Source organism: Symphalangus syndactylus, chromosome 7, assembly GCF_028878055.3.
Source record: "Symphalangus syndactylus isolate Jambi chromosome 7, NHGRI_mSymSyn1-v2.1_pri, whole genome shotgun sequence".
Classification (NCBI taxonomy): domain Eukaryota; kingdom Metazoa; phylum Chordata; class Mammalia; order Primates; family Hylobatidae; genus Symphalangus; species Symphalangus syndactylus.
Window position 1 is genome coordinate 34,556,251 of NC_072429.2, and position 19,590 is coordinate 34,575,840.

Below are 19,590 nucleotides of genomic sequence, written 5' to 3' on the forward strand. Positions count from 1 at the left end.
AAGGCATATAGAGTCCCAAGACATAGGTATATTACTGATGACATTGTTTGAGCTTCAGAATTCAGCCATCCTTTAAAACTAGCCCAATCTACTGTGTTTTCAGATCTGTGAGCCATCACCATAAATAATGATGGTGATGGTGATGGTGATGATGATGCTGATGCCAACTGTGATGATTGCAAACTCAGCTTAAGCTAGTAGAATGTGTGCCGTAGTGTGCCACGCTGACCCTTCTTTAGGATTGAAGCACTAACACCTTTAGTGGCCAGGAATGCTACCTGCTGATGGTCTAGCAATGTGGTTAACCAAATGAAACTGTCTCACCCAGGGTTATGTCCCCTCTCAAGAAGCGGCTCACATCTGATTAACTAATCAATTCAGGAAGCTAAAAGCCAACACCTTGTCTCAATTCCATACAATTCTGAAGGAACATCTTAACTTTAGAATTCACCATGGAATAGCCTGAGGCCTCTGTTGCAACTAAACTGCAGGCTAACACCCACTTCTAATCCTGCTTCCTCACTGCCTCACAGGTGGCGTTCCCAAAAATAGTCCCCCATATATTCTTTACATGCAAATCTTCATCTCAGAGTCTGTTTCTTGAGGAACTTAAGTGAAGAATTCCTTAAAGGAATTCTAATATGCCATCCTACAAGACCCAACCCAAATACCACCTCTTTCATAAAACCTTCAGTAACATTAAATGCTCCCTCCTAAGCTCCCATAGCTTGTTACTTACGCCTTAATTTAGATTTACCCATTCCTCCTGACATTATGGTTAATGGGCTGTGTGTCTTTCTCCCATCATGAAATTGTAAGCTCTCAGACTTTTTTAGGTCTGCTTAAGCCTGACCATTTTGCACATAAGTTGCACTCATCATAAACTGAGGGTCACTGTGAAGAGTGTCCTCATCAAATCCCTCACTGTGATCACTGTGGGGCAGTGTTGAGAATTGTAATAGTTATCTATTTCTACATATCAAGTTATCCCCAAACTCAGCAGCTTAAAACAACGGTAACATGTGTTATCTCCCCAGTTTCTGAGGGTGGGGAATCCAGAAGTAGCTCTGCTGGGTGGCTCTGGCTCAGAGTCTCTCATAGTCAAGATACCAAAGAAAGTTGCAGTCATTTGCAGACCTAACTGGGGCTGAGGGACCTATTTGAAGATGATTCTCTCACATGGTTGTTGACTAGAGCCCTCAATCTCTCAACACAAGGTCCTCTCCATAGAGCTGCTTGAGCATCCTTACAACATGGCAAATGGCTTCCTTCAGAGTGAGTGATCCCAGAGAGAGAATAAGAAGAACCCACAATCCCTTTTATGTCCTAACATCAGATGTACAACAATTAAGGAGAGGAGAATTAGCAACCTACATTTCCGTCTTTTTTTTTTTTTGAGACGGAGTCTCGCTCTGTCGCCCAGGCTGGAGTGCAGTGGCACAATCTCGGCTCACTGCAAGCTCCACCTCCCGGGTTCATGCCATTCTCCTGCCTCAGCCTCTCCAAGGAGCTGGGACTACAGGCGCCCGCCACCACGCCTGGCTAATTTTTTTGTATTTTTAGTAGAGACAGGGTTTCACCATGGTCTCGATCTCCTGACCTCATGATCCGCCCGCCTCGGCCTCCCAGAGTGCTGGGATTACAAGCGTGAGCCACCGCGCCCGGCCTACATTTCCGTCTTTAAAGAGAGGTGTCTCAAAAAAAAAAAGTGGATAATTTGAAAACCACCACAAGAATTTTGCTCTTTGCATTGCATAGCTTCCTCTCTGAGCCACAGGAAAATCCTCTCTAATCCCACTACAAAGAATCCTAACACTTTCCATAAGCAGCTTGATTGTTTCTACCTCCTGTGCACTGTAAGTTGGGTAATTAATCCTGTGTTACTCTTTGCTTCTCAGAAATTTAAAACTAGATTTGTAGCCTACCTCCATTAGGGGCAAAATATTTCGTGGCATGTATTTCATATACTATCTTTATTTCTAAGTTTTGCTTTTCTCTTGATTTTCCTATTGTGCCATTTTTTATTTTAAAATTTATTTTACTTTGGTATATGCTGTGCATGTTAATAAGCTGCCTTAAATTCTTTTTAGGACAAGGCAAGGAATAAATAAATAAAATACAAGCATACAAATGTATACATACATACCTAAAATAGGTCTCTGGATTTACTAGTGTACATCCCTAGAGTTAGAGCACCAAATCATTTAAACAAATCCAGGTCATTTTATCTGACAGATCCTGTGGTAAGAATAACAACAGCACTCACAATAACTACTAACGTTCATTCTGCATTAACTATGTGCCAGGCACTATGCTAAAAAATTTTTTTCTTTCCTTCATTTAACTTTCATGATGTCCCTTAAATGTAGATACGATCATGATCCCCATTACAGCTAAGGCTTAGAGGGGTGAAGAAACCATCTCAAGGTCACAGTTCTAGAAAGTAGCAGAGCCAAGATTCAAACCTAAGATAATGAGGACCTAGAGCCAAAGGTACATACTGTTTCTGTTTCTTTAGGGCAAACAGAAAATACATTTTAACATGTTATCTATGAGAATAATTAAAGCCCCTGGGGGTGCACTAAAAACCTTCAAGTAGTTATTCAACATTCCTAGGTGCTCAACATTGTGGCAAGAAATTTGGAGTATATAAAAGAAGAGAAAAACACACCACTGAAGATTTTATTCTCCAGCAAGAATATGTAACTGACAAATGTATGTGAGAATAGAATGTATACAAGTCAAGATAAATAGGGTACACAATAAATACTAAAACTGTCTAAAACTTTGTAGCCTAAGAAGGTTGCAGAAGGCTTCTAAGAAGTGGTAAGATTTAGGCTGACCCTTGAAGAATGAATAAAGAAAACACTGGAGTAACATCATGGGAGGAAACACAAAGTTGAAATTCTCTAGGCATGATGTAAATAATTCCATATGTTTGGCCCCTTAAGTACTACCTCTTAGATCAACCAGTAAATATGCCTAGTAACTTCTGGAGATGAAATGCATATACATATATATTTTTTAATGTGGAAAAAAGTCAAAAAGCAGCAAGAAATGTACAGGCATTACAATAGCAAGCATATAGTTGTTGGAACAGAAAATCAGAGGTGTGCAACAGTGACCCTCTCAAAAAAGAGAAAAGTCAAGGATATATAGGACACAAAGAATTTGTCAGCCAGCATTCTGTCATTTCTGTATTTATAAGATGAATCAACAAGCATGTCTAAGCATTTTTAAACAATAAAAAGTGCTGTTTGTGGAGCCATAAGCCATATATCGTGGTTCCATTGTGAACAGCGATGATTGGACTCCTGAAGTCGGTTTGCCCAACTGTAAACTGGAGTAGTACAAAACTTGTCTTTGTGAAAATCAAATCAGATAATTTATATAAAAATGCTTTCTAAACCATAAAACAAAATAATGATCCTCATAACAAATCATTATCAAATATAAAGTTAACATAGTTATCGGTGATAATCTGGGAAAAACACCTACCTTTTTAATGTTTGAATGCCCACGATAAACTCAGCAACTTCCGCTTAAATTTTTCCAGTGTCAGGGAGCCTCCATCCATACAAGACCATGTGTCTCATTTGGGAATGACTTAAATCAAACTAAGGTCTCCCTCTTGGCATTTTTGCTAATTCCAGTTTCATCTTCTTGGATGCCCAGAAAACAAAAAATATTCATGTTTACATATAGCAGCACTTCAAATGTTTACAACCAACAATTACCACCAGTATTAGTTTGTTCTCATACTGCTATGAGGAAATACCCAAGACTGGGTAATTTATAAAGAAAAAGAGATTTAATGGACTCACAGTTCCACATAGCTTGGGAGGCCTCACAATCATGGCAGAAAGTGAGGAGCAAAGGCATGTCTTACATGGCAGCAGGCAAGAGAGTGTGTGCAGGGGAACTCCCCTTTATAAAACCATCTGATCTCATGAGACTTATTCACTATCACGAGAATAGCATGGGAAAAACCCACCCCCATGATTCAATTACCTCCCACCAGGTCCCTCCCATGACATGTGGGATTTATGGGAGCTACAATTCAAGATGAGATTTGGGTGGAGACACAACCAAACCATATCAGCACCATTGCCTGTCAACCAAAGTTTCAAACTATTCTCCAAAACAGTTCTACTTCCTTCAAAGGTTTTTCAGGTTTTCATGAAAAGACTTCATACCAACCTGGTTACCTTCCCTCAGACACTGTCCATAGTTTTCCAGTGTGGAGTCCAGCATGGAATGCAGTACTCTAAATGTAGTTGCACTTAGAAGCATGGGACTGACTCCTGGCTACATCATTCTGCATTCCATGCTCCTGGACCATCTTTGTTAACTGCCTCTATGAATCTAATTTAAGATACTTGCTGGATACTTCAACATTCAGTAAATATACTTGAATAAATGTGTACACACCTCCATCAAGTATACCCTGTAGATACTAATCCAAATAGGTATTGAATAAGGGAAGGTAACAAATGTTTATTGACTGTGTACTGTGTCCCCCTACAGTATGCTAGATGAGAAAGGCATTATTTGTTACTTGTATCTTATCTGTCTCCCCAACCTGATTATAAGCTCCATGAAAAAAGAATATTTGTCTTGTTTATTTTTGTATTTCCAACTCTAAACATAGTGCTTGACAAACAGGAGATGTTTGTTAAATTAATTCAAATTAATTCAATTAATTAATGAGATACTGCCCTACAAATAGATTGGAAAAAACATAAGTAGTAATTAGAAGGCGGGGGGCAGGGATAAAGTGTGTTAACCGAAGGCCTTCAGGGAAAAGGAGATTTCTCTAAGCCCCCTTCCTCACTCACTGCCCCCTTCTCACTACACCTCAAGCTAATGGAATTTTAATCAGTTGGTCCCGAGATTCTGGGATCCTAGCTGGGCTGTGTTTTCAGGTAAGAAGGGTCTATCACACTAAAAGGTCACCTTTTAGGTGTGGCTTGCTCTTTTATAGTGGGCCAGGGTAACTGGAGTCTAGAGTAATATTGGCCATATGTCATTTTCCACCATTAAAACCTCAAAAATGCCAATAAGTATTGTGGGTTGAACTGTAATCCTTAGAATTGTTTAGGGGAAGAAGATGAACTGGATTGAAATTGGCCAGTTTCAGAGAAGCTGAAAGGCTTGACCCAAGCTTTGGAGGACCCATGGATGTGAGTTGAATGAGAAGGCATAAACAAAGGGGTGGGGATCCCTTTTGACTAGAGCTGGGCTCAAGATGTGAAAAATGTAGAATGATTTGCTGATATGTTTAGACTTTATTTCATTGGAAATGGTAAGCTATTGAGGGATGCTCAGCAGGAGAGTGGCAGGATAGCATACTTTTTGGAAAGAATAATCTAACTGGCCTTCATGATACTTTTCAAACAGAGGAAATTCTTTCAGGGATTTGAGTCAGGAGCAAAATACTCTAACTTAAGGTCTGCCATTAATGTGCATGTTTACATTGGATAAAATACTTCTCTTTGATGGGTCTGACATTCCCTGCATATAAAAAGAGAGGCTTTCAGGGTGGTTAGTGTGTTTCATTACAAGTGCCAACTCCACATACTCAGCCATGAACCTCTGCAGCACTATGTTTGGAAGAATTCTGAGGCCCTGTCTGGGCTCAAAAGAATAGTGCTGCCATCTGCTAGTAATGTCTGCTGGAGTGCATGAAGCTGGGGCAGAGGCAGACGTATTTCCCAGAGGCAGTTGGTCAGAGAGGCAGATTTTAACAGCTTTGCAACCACTTTTTCCCTGTTAACATCATTTGCCATCACTCTCACTAGCCTCAGCTTTTTTCTATACCTTATCATTTCTGGGGTCTAGGATTGAAATTTTCATAGTTTTCCATGATGTAGTAGAGTAGAAATGACCCACAAAGTGTCTCCCAGCCTGACATTCTGTGTTTCTACCAGAAGCCAATTAAAAGCAGGTCTCAGTGAACTCCTGCTCACTTCTCCAGCTTGCCTGCTATTGGACGAATGGTCAGTCATGGAAAAATCTGTCTCAAGAACAAGGTGAGGAAACCATTTAAGTCCATGCAAATGTCCTCTTAATAGGTAATGAGGCAAATCATAGTAGCTGGATCTGCTGTGTAAGGCTAAAATGTCCCTAAATAGAATATGGCTCCAAGTTTTCCATGGGGCACCTGCATCAGCAATTATGTAAGTAAGTCATCAAGGGGAAGCAACTTCCACTCAGCATCCTTTACCCCTAGCAAATTACAGCTGTGCAAAGAGGAAAAGTAGGGTAATGAGATGGGGTCATGGCCTGGGAAGCAAAAGAGGCAGAATAAAAGGAAGCAAGGAGGACACAGGCCTTATCTCTCACCACTTACTCTCAAACATTTATCTAGCCTTACTGAACTACATGTATGTTGCCATGATGTTTCTCTTTTCCAGGCCTTTGCACATGCTGTTCCCTTCCCCAGAAATGTTCCATGTTTCTTTAACATGGCTAACTCATGCTCACCCTTAAGGTATTAGCTAGGATATCACTTCCTCCAAGAAACCTTCTGAAACCTGGATAAGGACCTATTATTAGCCTAAGATGCTCCCTATTATATCATTGATAACATTACATTCTAATTATCTTATTTATCTGTCCCTCACTAATAAAACGATAGTCAATGTCTACTGAGTGTGTAGCGTGTGTCAGGCACTGTATTAAATATCTAACATGGATAATTTTACTTAATAGTACAATGATTCTACTAGGCAATATTCTCATTTTACATATGGAGAAATAAGCTCAGAGAGATTAAGTATCTCGACCAAAGGCACACAGGTTATGCATCTAGTGAGCAATAGAGCCATTTTTAGAACCCATATCCATTCACATGCTCTTAACTACCATGCTACACTATATCCCCTTCTGTGTGACAGGCTCCATGGAGCAAGGACTGGAACCTAGTCACATGGTACACCAGCACTGGTGTGCGAAGCAAGTAAGTGATAATCGACATGTATTAGTTGATTGAATGAAGGTAAGAATAAATAGAGGCATGAAGGAATTGAGTTACTGCACATTAGAAACAAAGTCTCTACAAGGTCGATTCCTTTTTGAAGAAACAGGGCTAAATGGAGGAAATTACTCTCATGAAGGTGTGTGTTTCTCACGGTAGCCAGGAAAAAAAAAAAAAAAGATTCACCCTAATATGCAAAGGAAGGCAGAAGTCAGAACCAGAAAAGTATTGCCTAGGGTCAGACCCAAGGAAGAGGCCATGAATGGAAGAGGAGGCAAGGGTTCAGGAGCTGGAGAGGCTAGGAATAGGTAAGGGTGCCAGGTGCTAGAAAGGTAAAAAAGAGATGAGTCAAGAGAGATAATAAGCTAAAGGTTTGGCTGGAAGTCTGTTGTCACTAGTGCTGGCCACGCCACATATGGAATGGGTTGGTTGCCTTAGAGTCAGGAATGGATACATAGAGATCTATGTTTATCAAGATCCATATGGCTTGGATCAGAAACTGATCTCCAAACCTACACCCTCCCGACTACCAAATGCTACTTTTCTAAGCCAATGTCTGATGCTCACATTTCTCTTCCTTTATTTACATAAACACAGATTCTGCAGACTAGTCATTTTTTTTCACAGTTGTTCTCATGGTAGGAGTTTCAAATGTTCCAGTCCAAGACAGAAATAAGCTAAGAATGGAGGCAGGAATAACCTTTTGTAAGATCTAGGATGGGTGTGGGGGAACTCATTTATAGGTTGTCTTATTTAGGACACTGGGACTATTAAGTAAGCTCATTCCTACAAAATTCATGTCTGACCCATAGCTGCTAAAACTTGCTTCAATTCTACAAATGCCTATTTGGTGCCTTTTGTGTACTAGACACTAACCTGGAAAATACAGAGATGCATAACAGAAGGCTAAGTTCTACAAGTCCAGCAAAAGATTCAAAGGAAAGCCAGAATGGAGTTTAAAATCAGATGACCTGAGTTCAAGGCAAGGCCCTGATCCAGGTCTTCTGGGCTACGATAGTGACCAAATCCTCCCTAACCCTGTGATATTGGACAGGTTAAATAACTTCACTGTGTCCTAGATTTCTCATGTGTGAAATGTAAAATAATTACCCTTACCTAATAGGGTTGTCACAGGGGTGAAATGAAATCACACATGAGAAAACATTCCACAAAACTGTAATCACCAGGCATATTTAACTGTCATTACTGGAAATTCCTCTGCCTCTCTATGGTACCACCTCATTTAGTAAGCAAGTTTAGTCAGATGCCTGGGATAGAGATTTAAATCCCATAAACATGAACCTCTGGCAAGTAAAAGAAACCTCAGTAAAGTCCAACGAATCTAAACCAATGTGTATTGAGGACTTAGGGCACACAAAACACCAAAGTGTAATTAAGTCTCGTAACAGTTGTTTCAAATAGGTACAGTTCCTTATTTTAAAGATCAGAGAGATAAAGTATTTCAAATAAATAGAGCTGGTATTTATGCACAGGTCAACCAGTCTCCTCTATACCAAGTTGCCTTTTTTTTAGGGGGTGGGGAGGCACAAATATTTTGTCTGTAAATGCAGCCCGCCTCACACCCTGAATCAGCAACCCCCAGACAGTTCTTCACAATGGAACTCTATTTTCCCTAATCCAATGATATAACTTTTCTCTTCACTTTACAATTCTGTTATTCTGCAAGAAACTCACGAGGGACAAGCATATCAGCAATGAAAGGAAAGGCATATATAAGCCAGTTTCTTTATCAGCCTCTCCCATGCCCGTGGTTTCAGGCTGTGAAGGAGGAATGGGAGCTGTAAGTAATGCTAATAGCATCATCCAAGGAGCACCAGATAACAGCCCCCACAGTCCCAAGAAGGAATTGCTTTTGTGCCATATGGGTTTTTGTTACCACCCTGGCTAAGAGATGAGATTCAGGGAAATCAGTTGAGATAGGCTTAGAAACCCCACTAATTCATGTCTGGCTCACAGCTCCCAAATGGGGTCCAGGAGCAAAAAAAAAAAAAAAAAAAAAAAAAATGAATTCACCAGTATATTTCTTGAGCAGAGGCTTTGAATATCCTTGCAGAGAAAGAAAGATAAACCACACCCCAGAAGAATCTGGCATTATTCAGCTTGTAGGAGAGAAAGGTCAGGAGAATAACCCTGTCACTGCTGATGGGCTTCCTTGGGGCACAGAGGGCTGGATCCTTTTGAGGGCTGAACAGGTGCAATAGAACTCTGGGGGAGAAGCTATAACGAGGCAGAGTATATCCCAATATGAGGGGAATACTAACATACCATAACGGAGTGGATCCACCCTGGAGAAAGTGGGTACTTTGCCACCAGAGCGTTCAAGAAGTTAAGAAACTTCAAAAGGAATGTCACAGAGCATATCTATGCATCTGGTGGTGGTGAGATGATCAAATGATACTCAATTCTTTTCCAAAACTGGGATTCTGATTGGAAGTAGTATAGTACAGTGGTTGTAGACCCTGGAATTAGAATTTCTGCTTCTCAACTTATCTGTATAACCCTACATAAGTTACCTCGCCTCTCTGGGCTTCAGTTTCTTCTATGAAACGGGGATCATAATAGTAGTCCTCTTACAGAGTTGTGAGAATCGGATGAGTTAGTGCCTGTGCTATATTTAGAGGAATATTTGCCATACAGTAAGTACTCAGTAGATATGTACTAAGCACCTACCAGGTGCCAGACCCCCTTCTGGTCGACAAGGATGGACAATCATACACAATAAAAATAGGTCTCTACTCTCATGAATAAATAAATACCTATAATTTCAGATGTCATTACAGCTATGAAGAAAATAATGGAATGTAATATAACAGTGTCTTTGAGGAAGGGGCAAGGAAACATTAAATAGGGAAGGCAAGAAGAGTTTCTCTGGGCTGAGCTAGCCAAATTAAGAGAAGCGGCCAACATTGCTGAGTTGGGGGCATCCAGGCAGAGGAGATAACAAACACAGAGGCCCCAAGGCAGATAAAAGCTTAGGATGTTAAGAACAGGAAAAAAAAAAAAAAAAAAAAAAAAAAAAGAGGCCTGCCTGTGTGGCTTGGAGCTGAATGAAGGAAGATGGAAAAAAAGATGGGAAATGATATGGAAGAGGTAGGCAAGGCCCTTATCCCATGTATGATTTACAAACATTTTCTCCCAATCTGTGGGCTGTCTCTTCACGCTGTTGATTGTTTCCTTTGCTGTGCAGAAGCTTTTTAATTTGAGGCAATCCCATTTGTCTATTTTTGTTCTTGTTGCCTGTGCTTTTGGGGTCATATATAAGAAATCTCTGCTCAAACCAGTGTCATGGAGCTTTTCCCTTATGTTTTCTTTCAGTAGTTTTACAGTTTCAGATCTTAAGTTTAAGTCTTTCACTCATTTTGAGCTGATTCTTATATACATGGTGAGATGAGGATCAATTTTCATTCTGCATGTGGATATTTAGTTTTACCAGCTAAAGGGAATGAAGAGAATGTTCTTTCCCTGTTGTGTGTTCTTGGCACCTTTGTTGAAAATTAATTGGCCACAGTTGTGTAGGTTAATTTTGGATAAGGAGTTAATATCCAAAATATACAATTAACTCAAACTACTCAATAACAGGAAAACAAATAACTCTATTTTAAGGGCAAAGAAGCTGAATAAACATTTCTCAAAAGGAGATGTAAGAATGGCCAACAGATATATTAAAAAATGTTCGACATCTCTAATCATCAGAGAAATGCATATTAAAGCTACAATGAGATATTACCTCGTGCCTGTTAAATTAGCCATGATCAAAAATATGAAAGATAAGTGTTGATGAGGATGTGGAGAAAAGGGAACCCTTGCACACTGTTGGTAGTATTGTAAATTAGTACAGCCATTTTGGAAAACAGTATGAAGGCTCTTCAAAAATTTAAAAATAAAATTACCATATGATCCAGCAATCCCACTTTTGGGAATATATCCAAAGAAAATGCCATCAGTATGTTGAAGAGTTATCTGCACTCCTATATTCATTGCAGAATTATTCACAATAGCCAAGATATGGAATCAACCTAAGTGCCTATCAACAGATGAATGGATTTTTTAAATGCAGTATATGCACATAATGCCATACTATTACTCCTTAAAAAGCAGGAAATCCTTTCATTTGAGATAATATGAATGAACCTAGAGGACATCATGCCAAGTGAAATGAGCTAGGCACAGAGAGAAAAATACCACATGATCTGATCTCATTTGTATGTGGGATCTAAAAAAAGTTGAACCCAGAAGTAGAGAGTAGACAGCAAACTAACACAGGAACAGAAAACCAAACACTGCATGTTATTACTGATAAGTGGGAGACGAACAATGAGAACACATGGACATAGGGAGGGGAACATCACACACCGGGGCCTGTCAGGGGGTGGGAGACAAGGGGAGGGAGAGCATTAGGACAAATACCTAATGCATTTGGGGCTTTAAACATAGATGACGGGTTGATAGGTGCAGCAAATGACCATAGCACATGTATACCTATGTAAAAAACCTGCACATTCTGCACATGTATCCTAGAACTTAAAGTAAAAAAGAAAAATAAAAAAGAAGAAGTAGAGAGTAGAATAGTGGTTACCAGAGGCTGGAGGTGGGGCAGGGGGCTGTGGGCAGGGAAAGGAGAGATGTTGAAGTTTCAGTTACGAGGAAAAGGTTCTGGTGGTCTATTACATAGCATGGTAATTACAGTTAATAATTCAAAAGACTGGATTTTAAATGTTCTCACCACAAAGAAACTATAAGTATTTGAGATGATGGATCCACCTAATTTGATCATTTCACAATGTGTTCATGTATTGAAACATCACATCACATTGTACCCCATAAATATGTATAATTAACATTTGTTAGTTAAAAATAAAATTTTAAAAAGGCAAGCGAGAACAATCATGCAGCACCCTGTAGGCCACAGTGAAGAATTTGAGTTTTATTCTAAGGTGGCTGGAAGCCACTGCAAGTTTTACGCAGGGTAGGACACTATACAAATTATATTTTACAGAGATCATGCACTTGACTTATAAAAACACTCCATGCAGGATCCTTCCTATTCTTTCCTGGTTCGTAGAACTCTCTGAGGCCCTAAAAGAGCTCAGAGTATCAAGACAAAGGTACCCTGTTGGGGCTGCTAGATAATTACATGAGTGGCCCCCTGCTAACCAGGAACACTAATGTTGAGTTGTTATGGAGTAAAAATTCACTTTATTTTATTAAGCCAATAAGAAAAGAAAGGAGGAAAAGAGAAAGAGATGGAATAAGAGGAGGAAAGAGGGAGAGGGAAGGATTATTCTGGCTGTTACATAAAGAATTCAAATGTGGGGTCAGGGAATGAACAAAAGAGGAAGTATAAAGACCTTCTCTTTATTTCCCTTGTAATACTTTATACAGAACAGGTTCATTCTCTCTCTCTCTCTCTCTCTCTCTCTCTGTCTCCTCTTTCTTCCTTTCTTCCCTTCCTTTTCCATCGCTTTCCTTCCCTCCCTCCTTCCTTCCTTTTCTTTCATGGATTCAGTCAAAAACCAGCTAAACTATGGCATGAACAAGTAGTCAACCATCTTCCTTAAAGACGCTGGCTATTAGGGAAAGCAACAGAAAATAAAAGTGGCAGCCCAAGTTGACCTAAGACAACATCCACCAGGTACCCTACTTCCCCTGTCAGAGCTAGGTTTGATAATTTTTTCATCAGATGATGATGACGATATCAAACCTCAGACTGCCTTTTCGAGTCCTTGGCAGATACACAACATTGGCTTTCACAGCCATTGACTACAAAAATAACAAGGCACAGGTAATTGACTTGTAGTCTATAACCAGGTAACTGCTAACCCAGGACCTCCTTGCCAGATCTTCCTACTGTCCAAGCACGATATGTACATTACATGTGCATCTCTATTCATATTTGCTCACCAAGAAGCATTCATTAAGCACCTACTTTGTACTAGGCACAGTTCTGAGTGCTCGTTATACAATAGTGAGGCAAACAGACAAAATCTCTGCTCTTTTCTCACTACATTAGTCAACAACCATGGACAAGACAGATGAGACCCCTAGTCTCATAGACAAATACACATCATTTCAGATGCAGATAAGAGGTATGAAGAAAATAATAGACTGTAATAGAATAGAGTATCTGAAGAAAGAGCAGCGGAATGCAAAGTAGGGCAGGCATGGAAGCTGGCATTCTTGTACGGAGGAAAAAGGTGATAAACAAACAAGCAAAATGTGTCCGATGGATAAAGCAGGGAGGATTGAAGCAATGATGAAAAGAATGTTAATATAAGGGATAAAGTCATGTTTTCAAGCCTTGTGATTTTTTAGTTATGGGGGTCAGGGAAAAGAAAGGAGTCAAGGATGCCTCCTCTACTTCTGGTTTGTGCAATGGATGGTGGTCTCATTTAGGGACACTGAAGGAAAACCAAATTTGTGGGGAGAAGATCCTGAGTTTTGTTCTGAATGTTCCTCTGTGATGTTCAAATGGCGACATCAAGTAGACAGACGATCAGCATCAAATGACATTCAGATGATAATTGACATTTTGAGCATGGATAAGAGTTCATAAAAATCTGATCAACACTCCAGTTTGGTATGACAGCCCCATGAATTTTTTCATGACCACACTCTTCTACTTTCTTCTCTACCATCCTAAGATTGTGGCCCTTGTCACATGGTCCAAGATGGCTACTGGAGCTCCAGCTGTTAAGTCTGGTCAGACAGGAAGCACACTAGTGTTTCCTGTCTGCCGTTAGCTTGCTTTTAGGCCTTAGCAAACTCATTTCCCCTCCTTGGATCAGTTTGTCCATTCAATTTGTCAAGTTCCTTGTTGTTTTATCACATCCTGACTCTGTGTCAGAATGGGAGTTGAGTGGCTTCCAACCAAAGCACAAAGCCTGCCCTGTTATGACAAAACAGAGGACTGATTTGACTGAGAAACTGACCTTTAACTATTTCATTTCTTATTGGTGCTTTGGATGGGAGTTCTCCGGGGAACTCAGGGTAATTGCTTTTGTCTCTGTTTCGCAAGGCGCTGACTTTGGTTCAATACTTTTCTCATCTGCAGGTTAAATTTGGCTCTTTTATCTGCATTAAACTTACTGGGAACTATCCTTTATGTGGTGCCAAACACATCACATGGCTGGCTATCACTGGCTGCATTTAGACTTGTCCTTTCAGCTAAAGATCCTGGGTTGCTCTGATGGTCGGGGCTGAGCAAGTTGACTTTCATCTCCCTTGGGAATTCTCTCTCTCTGAGAGCTGTGGGTAATCTGAACCAGCCACTGGGTGTCAGCATTGCTTTGTCCATTTAAAGGAAAAGTAGATACTTGTGTGGTCTGGGAGTTGTTCATGCAGTAAGTTTGGGCTCTAAAGTGAGCACAACCACTTTACAATTCACGTTTTACACAATTCACATTTTTATGGCACTTAGCATCAACCAAAGGAGTTCGCTTCTCTATCATTACATCCGGACTCTTCCTGCTCTTTTTGGCTCTTCCATGTCCCTCACCTGGTTTACTGCAACAATCCCCATTTCCAGTTTTGTGCTGCTCAAGTCTATCTTTTTCATCCAGTTACAGTCAGGACTGTAACAGGCTCATTTGCAAATAATAAGCCACCTGTCACTGGAGGTTTGCAAACAGAAGCAGGAAAACTACCCGGCAGGAATTTTTGTAGAGAAAAATATATGTAAATAACTGTATTATAAATATAAATATAAACACACATATATGTTGTATATACGTATATAGTCACAGGCTATAAATATTTTGGTCCACAATGGCCAGCATATATAACAATGGTCCCATAAGATAATACCCTATTGTTACTATATCTTTTCTATTTTTAGGTATGTTTAGATACACAAATACCGTTGTGTTACAATTCCCAACAGCATTCAATATAGTAACAAGCTGTACAGGATTGTAGCCTAGGAGCCATAGTCTATACCATATAGCCTAGGTGTGTATCAGGCTATACCACCTAGGTTTGTGTAAGTATGCTCTGTGACAGCAGTCCCCAACCTTTTTGGCACCAGGGACCAGTTTTGTGGAAGACAATTTTTCCCCAAGCAGGGAAGGGGGATGGTTTCTAGATGAAACTGTTCCACCTCGGATCATCAGGATTAGATTCTCATAAGGAGCACACAACCTAGATTCTTTGCATATGCAGTTTACAAAAGGGTTCATGCTCTTATGAGCATCTAATGCCTCTGCTGATCTGACAGGAGGCAGAGCTCAGGTGATAATGGTGGCTCACCCACCACTCCTGCTAGGTGGCTCAATTCCTAATAGGCCACAGACCTGTACCAGTCTGTGGCCTGGGGTTTGCGGACCCCTGTTCTAATCTATCATTTTAGCAAAGAGAAAACATGTCTCAGGCTCAGAGCCTTGGCAGGTATATTAGTTATCTATTGCCACATTAATATCTGTAGGAAACAAAAACAACTCAGTGCCTTTCAACAATAAACTTTTATTTAGCTCAGGAATCTGCAGGTCTGTCTTTAGGACCAGTGGTTCTTTGTTCTTGGTCTGGACTTGCCTCAAAGTCATGCGGTTACATTCACAGCTGGTTCTTGGCTGGGATGACTGGACTCTGCTTCACGTATTTCTCACTTCTTTTCAGTACATTATCCCAGGCATGTTCTTATTGCAGAGGAGCTATCCCAGTCACACAAGAGTTTTTCATGCTTCTGTATGTGTCAAATCTGCTAAAACAACATTGGGCAGAGCAAGTGTTATGGCTGAATTCAGAATCAAGAGATGGAGACAGGAACTTGCCTAGTTAGTTAGGGAGACCCAAAGTCATGTAGCAAAGAGGATGACACAAGGTGGGATGAAAGATTCATTAATGGTCTCAGTGCATCTACTAGAGCAGGCAAGGTTGTCTAGCCAGAATTTAGTAGAATGTCTTTTGTTGTATTTTTTAAACTTTCTTTTGTGCCAAGTGATGAAGGTTTTCAATGATGGTAGTAATACAAAGTTTCTTTTAAAAACAAATTTTAGACAAATGTAGGTGAATGTAAAAAAATCTTTTTCAAAAAGTAGGCCATGTTATACAGAGGTATGGCGAAAGTTATCAGAGGAAGGGAGTGACAAGTTAAGGAAACTGAAAAAGAATGACTGTAATTGGGACTGCAAACAGGGGATGCATGCAAGAAATGTTGCAGACTCAGCAAAATCAGGTTACTCCATGTGTTCTGCTGAGTTAGGCTAAACAAACATTTGTTGAGTGTCAACTATCTGCCTGACACAGTAGCAGAAGCCCAAGTAATAAAGATGAAAAGCTCAAAGTCCCTTCTAAGGCAGTAACTATAAGTTTGACATACTAGGGTAAGCTGTACATATAGTTGATGTGTTTCTGGGTATCTACAGAAATAGCATTAAGCTTAGGCTGGGAAGTGGACATTGGGAAAGGACTCCCTGGAGGAGGCTCTGGAAGGGTGAATAGAGGGTGCCCTGGTGAAAAGGGTAAGGGAGGCGAGAAGGGGGGTCTCCAGGCTTGAGCCTTTAGAAGCATGCAGAGTATAAAATTCTCCTTGGAAAAGTTCATTCTTATTGAAGCCCCATGTTTGAGACAGGATGTGAGACTAACTTTTGGGAGCAGCCAGGCATAGACATGTCTAAGCTAGAATTCTAAGTTAGGCAGCTTAGAATTTATCCAGTTATGAACAACAGGGAGTCATAGAAGGTTCTTAAGCAGAGAAAAGACACAGTTAGTTTTGTGTTTTAGAAACTTGCCCACCTATCTCTGCATCCAAAGAGATATCACATCTAATCTAGCCACATTTAGCTATATATAAAAATACACAAGCAGCCATGTGTCACTTAATGATGGGTATACATTCTGAGAAATGCATCATTAGGCAATTTTATTGCTGTATAGACGTCAGACAGCAGGGGTCCTCAAGCCCCAGGCTATGGACTGGTACCAGTCTATGGCCTGTTAGGAACTGGGCAACACAGCAGGAGGTGAGTAGCAGGTGAGCAAGCATTATCAGCTGAGTTCTGCCTCCTGTTAGATCAGTGGCAGCATTAGATTCTCATAGAACCATGAACCCTATTGTGAACTGTGTATGTGAGGGATCTAGGTTGCATGCTTCTTATGAGAATCTAATGCCTGATGATCTGAGGTGGAATAGTTCCATCCTGAAATCATCCCTCAACCATTTGTGGAAAAATTGTCTTGCACGAAACCGTTTCCTGGTGCCAAAAAGTTTGGGGACGACTGGATTAGAAAGTATTAGAGAAGTGTTACAATGTATACACAGGTCAAGACATCACAGAATAACCCACCCTCCATGCCCAATGTATCCCATAAATATACACAATTATTATTTGTCAATTAAAAATAAACAAAATTTAAAAAGAGAAGGTGTTAGAGAAGTGTTAAAATACTAGCACCCAATTCAGAATGTCACCCTGAAATAATTAGACAGAATGAAATGAAACTGCAAAGGGAATAATTGTCTCACTTCATAACTCAAATGTGATTTATAATAGTTTACATATAAAATTACCTCTCCCACACTTTGTGATAGACTGCCCTAGTTCTTGCCATTTCTAACTTTTTTGTGAACAAAGGATGCTTCCAAAATAGTCTTAGGCTCATTGCCTAAAAACTAAAGCCCAAACTTGATTCAAATTCTAGGTGTTCCATGATTGGTCCCAGCCCTGCTCCCCACCCCAGGCTTATACCCACTGTCCCCCTTCTTTGCATAACCAATGCAACAACCCAACTTCTTCAATGTTTATTGCACACCAATGGCAGCTGCTTAGGCAGAGCCAGACCCTAGCTAGGAGGTGGGGGAAAAGGTGATGATTAAGATGCAGCCTTCACTTTTATCAAGCTCTCAGCTTCTAAGTAAAACATGGAAGCAGCCACATAACTCTACTGTAGTGTGTAAAAAGTAATTCCAGAAAACTATAGAAATCCATAGGACTGGTATCTAACACAAACAGTCAGAAGTAGGTGAAGCTTGAATTAGAGATGGATCTGAAGGGGAATTCATGCCATTATATAAAATGAAACCTCTCCAGCGTCTTCTGCCACAACCTGGAATAAGTATATACTTTTCTGGACCTCCATCATACTTCATAGCACATCTTTTATTATTTATATTTTATTCATCCATTCTCTTAGACTATTGACTCTTTGAGAACATTGATCATTTATCTTTGCGCCCACCACAGCAGTAGCAGGTCATGAAGCAAATATCAGGTACCGGCACATGTTTGGTTGATGGATGGGTGAATAGATGGATAAATGGATGGGTGAAAGAGAAGTTTTCGGCGCATTTAAGTGTCTTCATTTAGGTAGCTACATAATCCTGTGATTCCCAAATCTGGCAGCCCATAAAGTATATTTAGGGAGCTTTAAAATATATACTCCCTGGGACATGCTTCCTTAGAATATTCTGATTTGACAGACATAGGGTGGGTCTCAGTAACCTATATTTTAGCACACTTACCAGAAGATTCTGATGCATCTGGTCCAAGGACTGCATGCTTAGGGATCATAAGGCTAACTCACCTGAGTGTCACGTTGGCTCAATACTCTCAGGTGTTCTATTTTTGAGACGCTTGGCCTCCTTTTCACCGATGGTTCAGCCTACTCAGATAATCTGCAAGAGGAAAGTACACTTATGACTTGGAAAATTCCATAAGGAGTTGTAACAGTAGTAATAACAATAATGTACTGCCATGTATTATATATCTAGCAAGCGTCTGGCATTCTGCTGAGTGCTTTTATAAATAGCAGCTTATTTAATCATATCAGCAACCTTAATAAGGTAGGTGCTCTTTGGTATCCCCAGTGTACAAATGAAGAAACAGAGGCACAGGGAGGCTAAGCAACCTCTATGTGGTAAGGTTGGAACTCAAATGCAAGTCTATCTGACCTCAGAGTCCCATGACCACAGTGTGTGAAACTGACATGCACAAGAACCACATAGATATCCAGACTACGAAGAGAACTGGTGGTCATTGGTCAAACTAAAGTTGGAAAAACCTCCGCTGGTTACAAAAAAGATCTTGGTGGAAGATAATTTAAGGAAATGAAAGGAAGTTAAGCGATCTGGACTCAAATCCTAGTGCTGTCAACAACAAGAATAGTAAACACTCATATATCGTTTACTATGTGCCAGCCCCTATTCCAAGTGCCTTACACATGGAAACTTACTTAATCTTCACCACAATCCTGTGAGGTAAGCACTGTTATTACCACCATTTTACAGCAAGGTAACTGAGTCACAAGGAGATTAAGCTAGCAAGTAGAGAACTGGGACTCAGACCCAGACCACCCAGCTCCAGAGCCCACCAAACTCTTAGCTACCAAGCTGCATAGTAATTAACCATGTAAACTGCGGATGTTTCCATCCCTTCCCCTCATCTAGGCCTCACATACAAAATGGAGGAATTGGCTTAAATAATCCTCACTGTTTCTTCCAACTTTGCTATTTTGGAGTCTAATTTTATTTAAAGATCATTTAAAAAGAATATAGATTCCCCTTTTCTGTAAGAATATTTTTAAAAGCAGATGATTTCTTGAGGAAGAATTAGCTAAAGTCTTGCTTGAAGCCAGAGAGTGCAGTAGGCAACCTCTCA

At 40.2% G+C, this 19,590-nt stretch overlaps 1 long non-coding RNA gene across 1 annotated transcript in view; it reads right to left on the reverse strand.

Moving 5' to 3' along the window:
* Positions 1–15,455: 15,455 nt before the first annotated feature.
* LOC134737202 (uncharacterized) overlaps positions 15,456–19,590 on the reverse strand; it is a 167,185-nt gene continuing 163,050 nt past the window's right edge. The window contains exons 3-4 of the long non-coding RNA XR_010121851.1: positions 18,518–18,608; positions 15,456–15,692 (exon numbers count right to left, since the gene is read on the reverse strand). This is a non-coding gene — a long non-coding RNA (uncharacterized lncRNA). The remainder of the gene's footprint in view (positions 15,693–18,517; positions 18,609–19,590) is intronic.